Source organism: Macaca fascicularis, chromosome 5 (assembly GCF_037993035.2).
Source record: "Macaca fascicularis isolate 582-1 chromosome 5, T2T-MFA8v1.1".
Classification (NCBI taxonomy): Eukaryota; Metazoa; Chordata; class Mammalia; order Primates; family Cercopithecidae; genus Macaca; species Macaca fascicularis.
In genome coordinates this window covers 144,744,370-144,755,461 of record NC_088379.1, presented here as the reverse complement: position 1 = coordinate 144,755,461, position 11,092 = coordinate 144,744,370, and positions in this window count along the sequence as shown.

Here is an 11,092-nt window from a genome sequence, read left to right as displayed (position 1 = left end):
TTGACAAAAATGTTTCTGTTTGTTTTAAAAGATAAACCAGTTTTGTTGAACTTTGTTTACTGCAGGCGCTAGCAGTGCTATTAGCCCTCTTGAAATCTGGGCTTATTTAAAAATAAAGGCTGGGAGCGGTGGCTCATGCCTGAAATCCCAGCACTTTGGGAGGCCGAGGCAAGCGAGTCACCTGAGATCAGGAGTTCAAGACCAGCCATGGCCAACATGGCGAAACCCCATCTCTACTAAAAATACAAAAATTAGCCAGATATGGTGGTTGTTGCTTGTAATCCCATCTACTTGGGAGGCTGAGGCAGAGGTTGCAGTGAGCTGAGATCGCGCCATTGAACTCCAGCCTGGGTAACAGTGACACTCCATCTCAAAAAAAAAAAAAACCCTTTTTCCAAATAAGGTCACATTCTCAGGGCCTGGACATATCTTTTTGTGAGCCACCATTCAACTCACTACATTATTCAACTCTAAGTTATTTTAATCTGAGCAACTGTAAAGATGAACTTGCCATTAACTGAGATGGAGAAGAAGGCCAGTTTGGGAGAGGAGCCCAGGAGCTCAGTGCTGGACATGTCAGGGTTGAGATGCTTGTCTGACATCCAGTGGAGCTGTTGAGTGGGTAGCTGGGTGAGTAAGCCTGAAGCTTGGGGCAGAGGTATGGGTTGGAGATGGAAATCTGAAGGCTCCCAGATGTGGACAGCATCTAAAGCCATGGACCCATGATCTCAACCAGGGGAGGAGTGTGGACAGAGGAGAAAAGCATCAGGGACTGAGCCCTGGGGCACACCAGGGTTCACAGGACCCGGCCAACAGACTGAGAAGGAGCAGCCCGGGAGAGAGGAGGCAAAACAGGAGAGTGTGAGGTCCTAGAAAGTAAGTGAGGGAACTGCTTTAAGGAGGAAGGAGTGATCAACTCACAGTAGCAAATGTTCAGACTTGGGTGTTCAGGTAAAAGCTGAAGTTTCCTCTGCAGTTTCCTGTAACAAGATTGTGCACTTTTCATGGTACTCCTCTCTTATGATGTGGGAAAGGCAGTGACATCTGCTTAAAATCATCACTAATACCCTTATGTTACAATGAAGCATATTTTCAAAGCGTGTTGTTACTGTTCTTATCAGCATAGCTTTCCCCTTGGTTCCATGTTCTATGTCTACAACTCAGAAGGGAAAGAAGGCACACATCTCAGCCCCACACGGGGCCAGGAGAGACAGTCCTGAGCTACTGTTGCCTGGAGTCACGCCATTTTCCTAATTTTTAGTTCCTGCAGTAAGTCTTGTTGTCCTTAACAGCAGTGGTGGCTGTGTGAGGAAAATCAATCAGGGAAACTGCTTTAAAAGGTTTTAAATGATTACCAGAGCATAGTATAATCACTTCAGGAACCAAGACAACAATTTGACAAGTGAAAAACTCCCCAAATTTCACTGGCTTGACTGAAAGTCTGTTACAAAAAACAAACATCTGACAAATCGATCAATCTAGCTGAAACATCCAAACACAGCAGTTTGTCACTGAGTGAGAGAGAAGCAGCATGAGATGACTGGGTGGGTTTTCCACCAAATGGACATCCAGAAGAGACAACTTAAATCTTGAACTGTTTGGGAGGTTTTTCGTGAATGATAATGAATGGTTACATTAGAGAACTGAGTGCTAAATCCTGAAGAATAAATATATTTTGTGGAAATTGTTTTTGTGTCTCTGCAGCCAAAATATCTCAGGCTTCACTCATCTGTGACCACAAATGCGATCGCATCAATAGTAATATCCAAATCTCTATGACTCACAGCCTCCACCAGGATTTTGACTTCAAAATCCCCCTCCCTTAAGTGTATTTGGGAATCCTCAGGGTGTGTACTGTATTTATAGTGTCGCTAAACTTGCATGCTTGGCCAATAAGGGACTCAGCCCCGACCCCAGAGAAGCCTGTCCAAGCTGATGGCCTCTAGTGGCCTCTCTGCCCACCTGGAGCCACTTGTCCACCCGGGTACCCACAGGGCTATGTCTCACACCTGACGCCTGTGGAGCTGGGACTGCTCTGAAACTCCACCTAGGAGACAAGCCTCATCTCCCTTGTGAAGTAAGAACGCTCCCTGGTTACTCCCAGTTGGAGGGTTGACAAGGAGAGGTCTCTTGAGCCTCAAATGTCACAAGCCTTAGTCACAAGCTCTTTCAATTCAGGCACAAAGCCCTTTTTTTGGTCCCCCAGGCATGAAGTCGTGCTGCCTGGGTGGGAAGCAGTTCTGGAAACAGCCCTCTTGCAGCCCTTCTACTTGAGTCTGCCTCACTGCCAGCAGGTTCCGCTCTTCCTCAGAAGGCTTCTTACCTCTCGGATATATCAGTAGTTGTGAATAGATTGATGGGAGGAGGCTACCACCTAACTTTGCTTTCCAGAATCTCCGCGTCTCCACTATCTCCAGCTGGGATACTTTTTTTAGAAAGTCTTTTGTCTTTTGAAAATTCTTGATTGATACATAATCATTGTACATATTTATGGGATACAACATGATGTTTCAATACATGTATAAATTACATAGTGGCCAAATCAGGGTACTTAGCATATCCATAACTTTAAACATTCATTATTTCTGTTATGAGAACATTCAAAACCCTCTCTTGTAGCTATTTTGAAATATACAATACATTATTGTTCATTCTAGCCATCCTACTGTGCAAGAAAAAATTGTATTAAGGATTGAAAATGTTCTGTCTATAATGATAGCCCAGTAGACTAGTTCCAATTCCAGCAAAAGACAGAAATTGTAGGGAAATAGGAGCCGCAGCCAAACCCTTTTTGAAGAGATCCTCTGTTCCTGTTCCTCTGCAGGCCTCCATGCTCTCTACCTGAGGGAAAACCCATGGCTTGCTTAGAGCAGAGCTGGGGACACCAGAGGGATTATTCCAGTCTTCACCCAGTCTCCAAGAACCCAAGTAAAGAGAGGGACTCCTTAAGTGGAGACCAGAAGTATTTCTATTTTCACCCCCAACTCCCTCAGATACACACTATTTGGGCTATTTTGCAGAGAGGAAAGGATTCAGCAATCCAGAGCTTTTCAATAATCGGTCAAATCTACAATAGTAGTGTTAATAAGAAGTAATTTAATTTCTTTGAATATTTACTATGTGCCAGGCACTGTGCTAAACATCACACACACACACACACACACACACACACACACACATAAATCTCTCTCATTTAATCCACACACCAAGATTATGAAGTAGATTTATTATCCCAATTTTGCAGGAAAGTAAATTGAAGTTCAGAGAATTTTCATCGTCAAGACCACACAGCTGATAAGTGTTGAACTGAGAAGTCCATCCCAGTAGAACTCCAAAGCCTGGGCTTTTAACACAATATCACATTAGCTCTTGACATTCAGATGTAAATATCAATTCAAACTCTGGCTGGAGCAAGAAAAGCCCTTCACAAAACACTGTTCTATTACAAAAAGAATTTTTTTTTACAGTGAGATACAGAGGATCTCACTATGTTGCCCAGGCTGGTCTCGAACTCGGGCTTAAGTGATCCTCCCGCCTTGGCCTCCCAGAGGATTGCAAGCACATGTCACTGAGCCTATACATAAAACACAATTTTATTGAGCGTTCCTGTGGACATTATTGCAGTTTGGTCTGTGTTCCATGAAGACTAGCGTGAGTGAGAAAAATGCACAGCCTGAGGTAGATCCTTGCATGTTGTGATGCTAGGAGGCCTTAGGAGATCTCATTTCCCTGAGCCTCCATAGGACTGAAAAACGTGAAGTTGCTCGGTGTACAGCTCTCTAGGGAGAGCCAGGGATGGGGCAGAGCTCTTCCCAAAAGTCCGGAGGCTCTAGTTTTACTTGATTCAGTGGCTGTGTGTCCTCAGAAAAGTGTTGGTGCCTCCCAGGGCTTCCTCACCCCATAGCTAGAAGACCAGGCTGAGGCAGCAGGCGAGGTAATGCTCCCACCGCCCGCCCCGAGGGAATGTGTGGGAGATTGGGTGAGGCTGCTGAGAGTAAGGTTCTATATCGCCAGAGAATGATGCTTTTTATTATTTCAGAAACCAATGAGTTTTGTCTCTCAGGCTATCACTCTGGTTCTGTTCACCACCAAGTAATTTCACTAAAAATGAACTCAGAAATGAGAAATAAAATGGCCATTAAAAATTGTATTACTGCACATGCCCAGTGGCTATTTTAAAATAAAATCCCTTTGAAATTTTATTATTTACATTTTTTCTTTTTTTTTTTTTTTTTTTTTTTTTTTTTTTTTTTTTTTTTTGAGACAGAGTCTCGCTCTGTCGCCCAGGCTGGAGTGCTGTGGCCGGATCTCAGCTCACTGCAAGCTCCGCCTCCCGGGTTCGGGCCATTCTCCTGTCTCAGCCTCCTGAGTAGCTGGGACTACAGGCGCCCGCCACCTCGCCCGGCTAGTTTTTTGTATTTTTTTAGTAGAGACGGGGTTTCACCGTGTTAGCCAGGATGGTCTCGATCTCCTGACCTTGTGATCCGCCCGTCTCGGCCTCCCAAAGTGCTGGGATTACAGGCTTGAGCCACCGCGCCCGGCTACATTTTTTCAATCAAATGATTGGGATTGTTGGATGGATCAAGTGAAACTCCACTTTTGAATTTTGTTGCTTTTTAACTGCCAAAAAAATGAGGTATTCATTTTTAACTCTGCTTCTCATCCAAAAGGAACATCGAATTCAAGTCTAGAGAAAAGCAATTGTGACAATTTCCTCCTTTTCTTCAACATAATTGCATAAGACTTTTTAAATAAAACAGTTCAGTTATTAACCTTCAAGAAATGAGGCAAATGTTAAAAACTAGGATGGCAACCGAGATTCATAAGCACATGGAAGGGAATCCTTGCAGGAACTGTATGTTGAGGCTTTGTGATAAAATGCACTGACAGAACCAATTCATTTGCATTGCATTTTATAGGATACTAAGTAGAAAAGCTAGTGTCATCATTTTATTATCCTTTTGCCTCATGTATTCTGCATTATGAATTAATGTAGTAATGCAGAATTGAAATCAGCCTGAAAGGAGTAAACATGAAGCTCAGAGCATCTTACTCTAAGGTACATCAATTCTGTCAACTAACATTTACCACCGTTGTGTTATCTCACTCTCTTGCCATAACCTAATGACATCAGAGGCACTGAATCTGGAAACTGAAGTGACAGGACTTGCCTCTGGGCTGCATGTAATACTTAGGAGAAGTAAACAACCGGAAAGAAAACCCAACCCTTGGGAAATGGACAGCCAATGGGAGATTGCTTTGGTGATGTCATGCCTTCTCTCCCTGGTGTGTCCTTGGTTAAACAGAAACAAAGATAACAGTAATGTGCTCCAAGAGTTTGTGAATTCCTTCTGCCTGAGCAACTCCTAGCACTTTGCAGTCATCTCATTGATCTCAGGAGGTAAGCATGATCACTATTTAGGGAATGGCAAGGCTTTAAGACGTGGCAACAGGCGAAAGCCCAAAATGACAGATGGGCCATAGCTGCCTCAGAACAGCAACATGACTGTCTCTGTCCCTAGGGTATGCCAGTCTCTCTGGGGTGGAGGCATTACCTGCATTTTTCAGTGATGGCGGGCAAGGACCACTTCAGCTAACAGAGATGGTGGCGACCCTCCAAGAGTGAAGATGGGCTCCAGGGCATGGCTCTGGCATCTAGTTTCACTGCCTCCAGTCTCTCCCACCTGAGCCATTCCAGGCCAGCTTCAACAAAGCACAACACTGACCACATCTCTCTCCTGCTCCAAATACAGTTCTGGCATCATCACTGCAATCTTGTCTTTGCAAATTTAGTACCAGCTATTCTCTACCCACACTCCTGCTCCAGCCCAGCCCAACTATTCCCTCACTCACACCTGCGCTTTCCCACCTCTGAGCCTTTTTCACACTGTTCTCTCTGCCTGCAGTGCTCTTCTCTCTCATGCGTATACCAAGTCCTATCCAGTTTCCATGTGACACCATCTTTAATGTGCATCCCCATCCACTTTTTCCTCCAAGGGAAAAAAATCTGTCTTTAGTCTAAAGATGTAAAAAGGTGCAGGATATGGTGTAGTGGTGCTCAAACATTTTTGCTTGTATATTCCTCAAATAATTTTGTTGTAAGACCAGAAATGTGTAAGGAGACCAAAATATGTCTCCTTACACATTTTAAATTAACATAAAAATATTTTCATTATCAGTTTAAATAGCTGCAAATTATGTAATTTTTGATGCAGTTTTCAAACTTCAACATGTATCAGAATCACCTGAAGGGTTTGTTAAAGTCCACCAGTTCTCAGAGTTTCTGATTCAGTGGGTCTGGGTAGGGCCTGAGAAGTTGGATTTCTATAAAGTTCTCAAATGATGTCAAGGCTGCTGACTCAGGGACCACACTTTGAGAACTGCTTGTCTGGTATATCGTAAATATCAACATTTTAAAAATATCATATCACTTCTTTAAATGTATCCAGTGGAATCTAAAAACCATAGGAATTTGAGAGCCACCATGATTTATTTTTAATAATACAAAAATTGGCCAGGCGCGGTGGCTCACGCCTATAATCCCAGCATTTTGGGAGACCGAAGCTGGTAGGTAGATCACCTGAGATCAGGAGTTTGAAGCCAGCCTGGCCAACATGGTGAAACCCCGTCTCTACTAAAAATACAAAAACTAGCCAGGCATGGTGGAGCACGCCTGTAATCCCAGCTACTCAGGAGGCTGAGGCAGGAGAATCACTTGAACCTGGGAGGCAGAGGTTATAGTGAGCCGTGATTGTGCCACTGCACTCCAGCCTGGGTGATAAGAGACGCCGTCTCAAAATAAATAAATAAATTAATTAATTAAAATAAGCTCTTCTTGACAATAGGAAATTTTATATTATTTTTCTTTTTGAACTTTTATTTCTATTCTATTTCTCCAGCAAAATTTTATGCTAATATAAGATATTTTACTCACAATTTTATCGATTGCTATCTCACATATCTCTGCTACAAATATGTATAGAAATTGAAATAAACATTTATTTAAATCTCTGGTGACTATTAGGCTCTGAGTGTTTAAAAATTTTACTCTGGATTAAGTTACCATGACAATTAGTAGTAGTAGATCATTGGAAAAACTTGAAAGGGTGGCCTGCCCCTCCACACCTGTGGGTATATCTCGTCAAGTGGGACGAGAGACTGAGAAAAGAAATAAGACACAGAGACAAAGTATAGAGAAACAACAATGGGCCCAGGAGACCGGCACTCAGCATACCAAGGACCTGCACCAGCACCGGTCTCTGAGTTCCCTCAGTTTTCATTGATTATTATTTTCACTATCTCAGCAAGAGGAATGCGGCAGAAGAGCAGGGTGATAGTGGGGAGAAGGTCAGCAAGAAAACATGTGAGCAAAAGGATCTGTGTGATAATTAAGTTCAAGTGGAGGTACTATGCCTGGATGTGCATGTAGGCCAGATTTATGTTTTTCTCCGCCCAAACATCTCAGCGGAGTAAAGAATAACAAAGCAGCATTGCTGCCAACATGTCTCGCCTCCCGCCATAGGGCGGCTTTTCTCCTATCTCAGAATTGAACAAATGTACAATCCAGTTTTATACTGAGACATTCAGTTCCCAGGGGCAGGCAGGAGACAGTGGCCTTCCTCTATCTCAACTGCAAGAGGCTTTCCTCTTTTACTAATCCACCTCGGCACAGACCCTTTACAGCTGTCGGGCTGGGGGATGGTCAGGTCTTTCTCATCCCATGAGGCCATATTTCAGAGTATCACATGGGGAGAAACCTTGGACAATACCCGGCTTTCCAAGGCAGAGGTCCCTGTGGCTTTTCGCAGTGCATTGTGCCCCTGGTTTATTGAGACTAGAGAATGGCGATGACTTACCAAGCATACTGCCTGTAAACATTTTGTTAACAAGGCACATCCTGCACAGCCCTAGATCCCTTAAACCTTGATTCCATTCAACACATGTTTTTGTGAGCTCAAAGTTGGGGCAAAGCGGCTGGGGCAAAGTTGCAAATTAACAGCATCTCAGCAAACCAATTGTTCAACGTACAGGTCAAAATGGAATTTCTTATGTCTTTCCTTTCTACATAGACACAGTAACAGTCTGATCTCTCTTTCTTTTCCCTACAAAACTGACATAAGTATATATACATTTTATGAAATTATTATTTTAAAAAGTAAAATTTTATTGAAAACATATATTAAGTTAGGACTAGTTTTTCTTCCAAATATTTCTTGGTGTGTTTTTTTGTTTGTTTGTCTGTTTGCTTTTTGGTTAATATTACTAATTACTGGAATGACACAGGTTTCTATATGAATTCTATTCCTACTTTTATTTTTTATAGACATAAGCGAGGAATATTGTTGACATAAGTAAGTGGAAATGAATTTTGTAATTGCAATTTTACTTCATTTTCTGAATGCCTTCCAAGTTCTCCATCAATAATCACAGTGATCTGACATCCAAAATTATTTTTAAAGACCTACCAGCTAAAAACTTGATGAGATTCTCCTTTAATACAGTTGAAAGCAGAGAATTAGAAACCACCTGGCTGGCAAAAAGGTCTGTTACCCAAACATGTGAGTCATCCTATATTTCACTATTAACATCATTATTTCAAATTGTCCTTTGGTTGCTGCATTGGAGGTTTTGCTTTATTTGTTTGCTGGTTTGGGGTTTTTGTTGCTGTTGTTGTTGTTTGCCTTTTTAATTATATAGGACAGGGGTTGGCAAACTAAGGCCAGTTTGTGCTGATCAAATCCTGCCTAGCCTGCTTTCGTGCAGCCCTCAGGTTAAGAATGGTTTTCAGGTTTTTGGATTTTTTTTTTAAAGGAAGTACTACTTTTTATTGATCAAATAAATTCTGCTTTCTTATTTTCATTATTTTGTATTTGCTCAAGGAAAGCTACTTAAAGACTAAATAAAGAACGGAGTTGGGAGAGGTAAACTACCAACTTCTCGACCACATGTACGGAGTTCTTAGACTGGTCCTCCTGTGTGTATAGTTAGGTCTCAATTCACTACCATGATAAGGCTGCTTTGATATATACTCTAAACTCAGGGATGATCTCAAAATTATATCTTCTTTTTTTTTTTGAGACGGAGTCTTGCTCTTGTTGCCCAGGCTAGAGTGAAATAGCACGATCTTGATTCACCACAACATCCGCCTCCCTGGTTCAAGCGATTCTTCTGCCTCATCCTCCCAAGTAGCTGGGATTACAGGCATGTACCACCACGCCTGGCTAATTTTGTATTTTTAGTAGAGACAGGGTTTCTCCCTGTTGGTTAGTCTGGTCTCAAACTCCTGACCTCAGGTGATCTACCAGCTTCGGTCTCCCAAAGTGCTGGGATTACAGGCAAGAGCCACTGTGCCTGGCCTTTTTTTTTTTTTTTTGAGATGGAGTCTCACTCTGTCACCCAGGCTGGAGTGCGATGACACAGTCTTGGCTCACTGCAACCTCCACCTGCCAGGTTTAAGCAATTCTCCTACCTCAGCCTCCTGAGTAGCTGGAATTACAGGCAAGCACCACCACGCCTGGCTAATTTTTTTTTAATTTTTTTTTTTTTTTTTTTTTTGTATTTTTAGTAGAGATGAAGTTCTGCCATGTTGGCCAGGCTGGTCTCAAACTCCTGACCTCAGGTGATCCACCCACCTTGACTTCCCGAAGTGCTGGTATTACAGGCGTGAGCCACCACACCCAGCCTAAAACATTGGCTTTTGAGTTAGAAACACTGGATTGGAATCCTGGCTCTGTCACTTCCTGCTTATGTGATCTGGAACGGGATGTCACTTGCTATCCCTAAACTTCAGTGTCCTTTATTATAAATATCTATCTCAAAGTTGTTTGGAGAATTGCATGAAGTTATTTCTGTAAACTTGCCTGCAGGGCAAGGATGAGTACAAATCAGTTTCCCTTTCTGGGTTCCCCACCCCCAGCATTCTATCTTTGACTCTGCTTTGGCACTTATAACCTTGAACGTGGTCTTATAGTTATTTACATATAAGTCTAACCTTCCCTACTAAAGCATAATCTTCTTAAAGGCATCAGCTGGCTCTTCCACTTTCGGTCCCACCACCTGTCCCCCTCCCCACAAACACACGTACACAACTCCTAGCCCCACATCTTAGGCATTGCAGTCATTTGGCAAATCTAGGAGTGCAAATGTATGAAGGGTTTCTACTGAGCTCAGTTTAGTGTGGATCACAAAGATTGCACGATCAGGGCTTATTGTCTGGCTGTCTGCCACAAGTCCACCCAAGTCACCACCTTGAGTGGCACTGAGGAGAAAGTTAGAGCTGTGTGTTCCACATGAGTGCATAAGCAGGTGCTCACATGCTACACAAACGCCCAGTAGAAAGGCCTTGTGGTGCTCTGTTGTTGCCTACGACTGGGAAAAGGTAGAGTGTGTCTGTTCCCCTTTAGCCTGTGGGAGGCTGTACGCATCACAGTAAAAGCACTGGCTTTGGAGTCAGACAGTACTTCTCTGACCATCGACCTTTTAATTACCTACCTCTTTACCTAAATGTCCTCTCCAGTTCCAGTCTCTGTCCCAATTCTCTTAATTTCCCTCACCAAACTCTTCAACTTCTCAAATACAGCAAGGACACAAAGTTAGCTCACAGCCATCAAGAGCTGGTAGCCTTTCCATGAGGCACTCGGTGGGCCCTAGATGAGTGGCCCCACAGTAGAGCTTGGAGTAGACCAGCTAGCCAGATGGAGAAAGTGGTGAGAAGCTCAAGCTTGAATTGGGACATACAGACAAAATATAGCCACTTTGTTTTGTCTATAATTAGTTTGATCTTCTTCCTGGGCTCTGACACTGGATATGGCAGAAGAAAATTTACTTGAATCCTACCATGTTTAAGTCTGTTTCAATCTAATCATATGTGGGTCATTTTCTCTTTCTTGGATAAAAATGCACACTCCTTCAGACTGACAACTGTTGTAGTGGTGGAAATGTTCTACATCTTGATTGGGGTGGTGGTTACACAAGTATGTTGGCCAAAATTCAAACTGTATACTTAAAATCTGAGATTTTATTGTATGTAAATATCTCAGTGATATGACTATAAAAACCAAAAAACCAACTCACTCTTTCAGGTAGCCTTTCC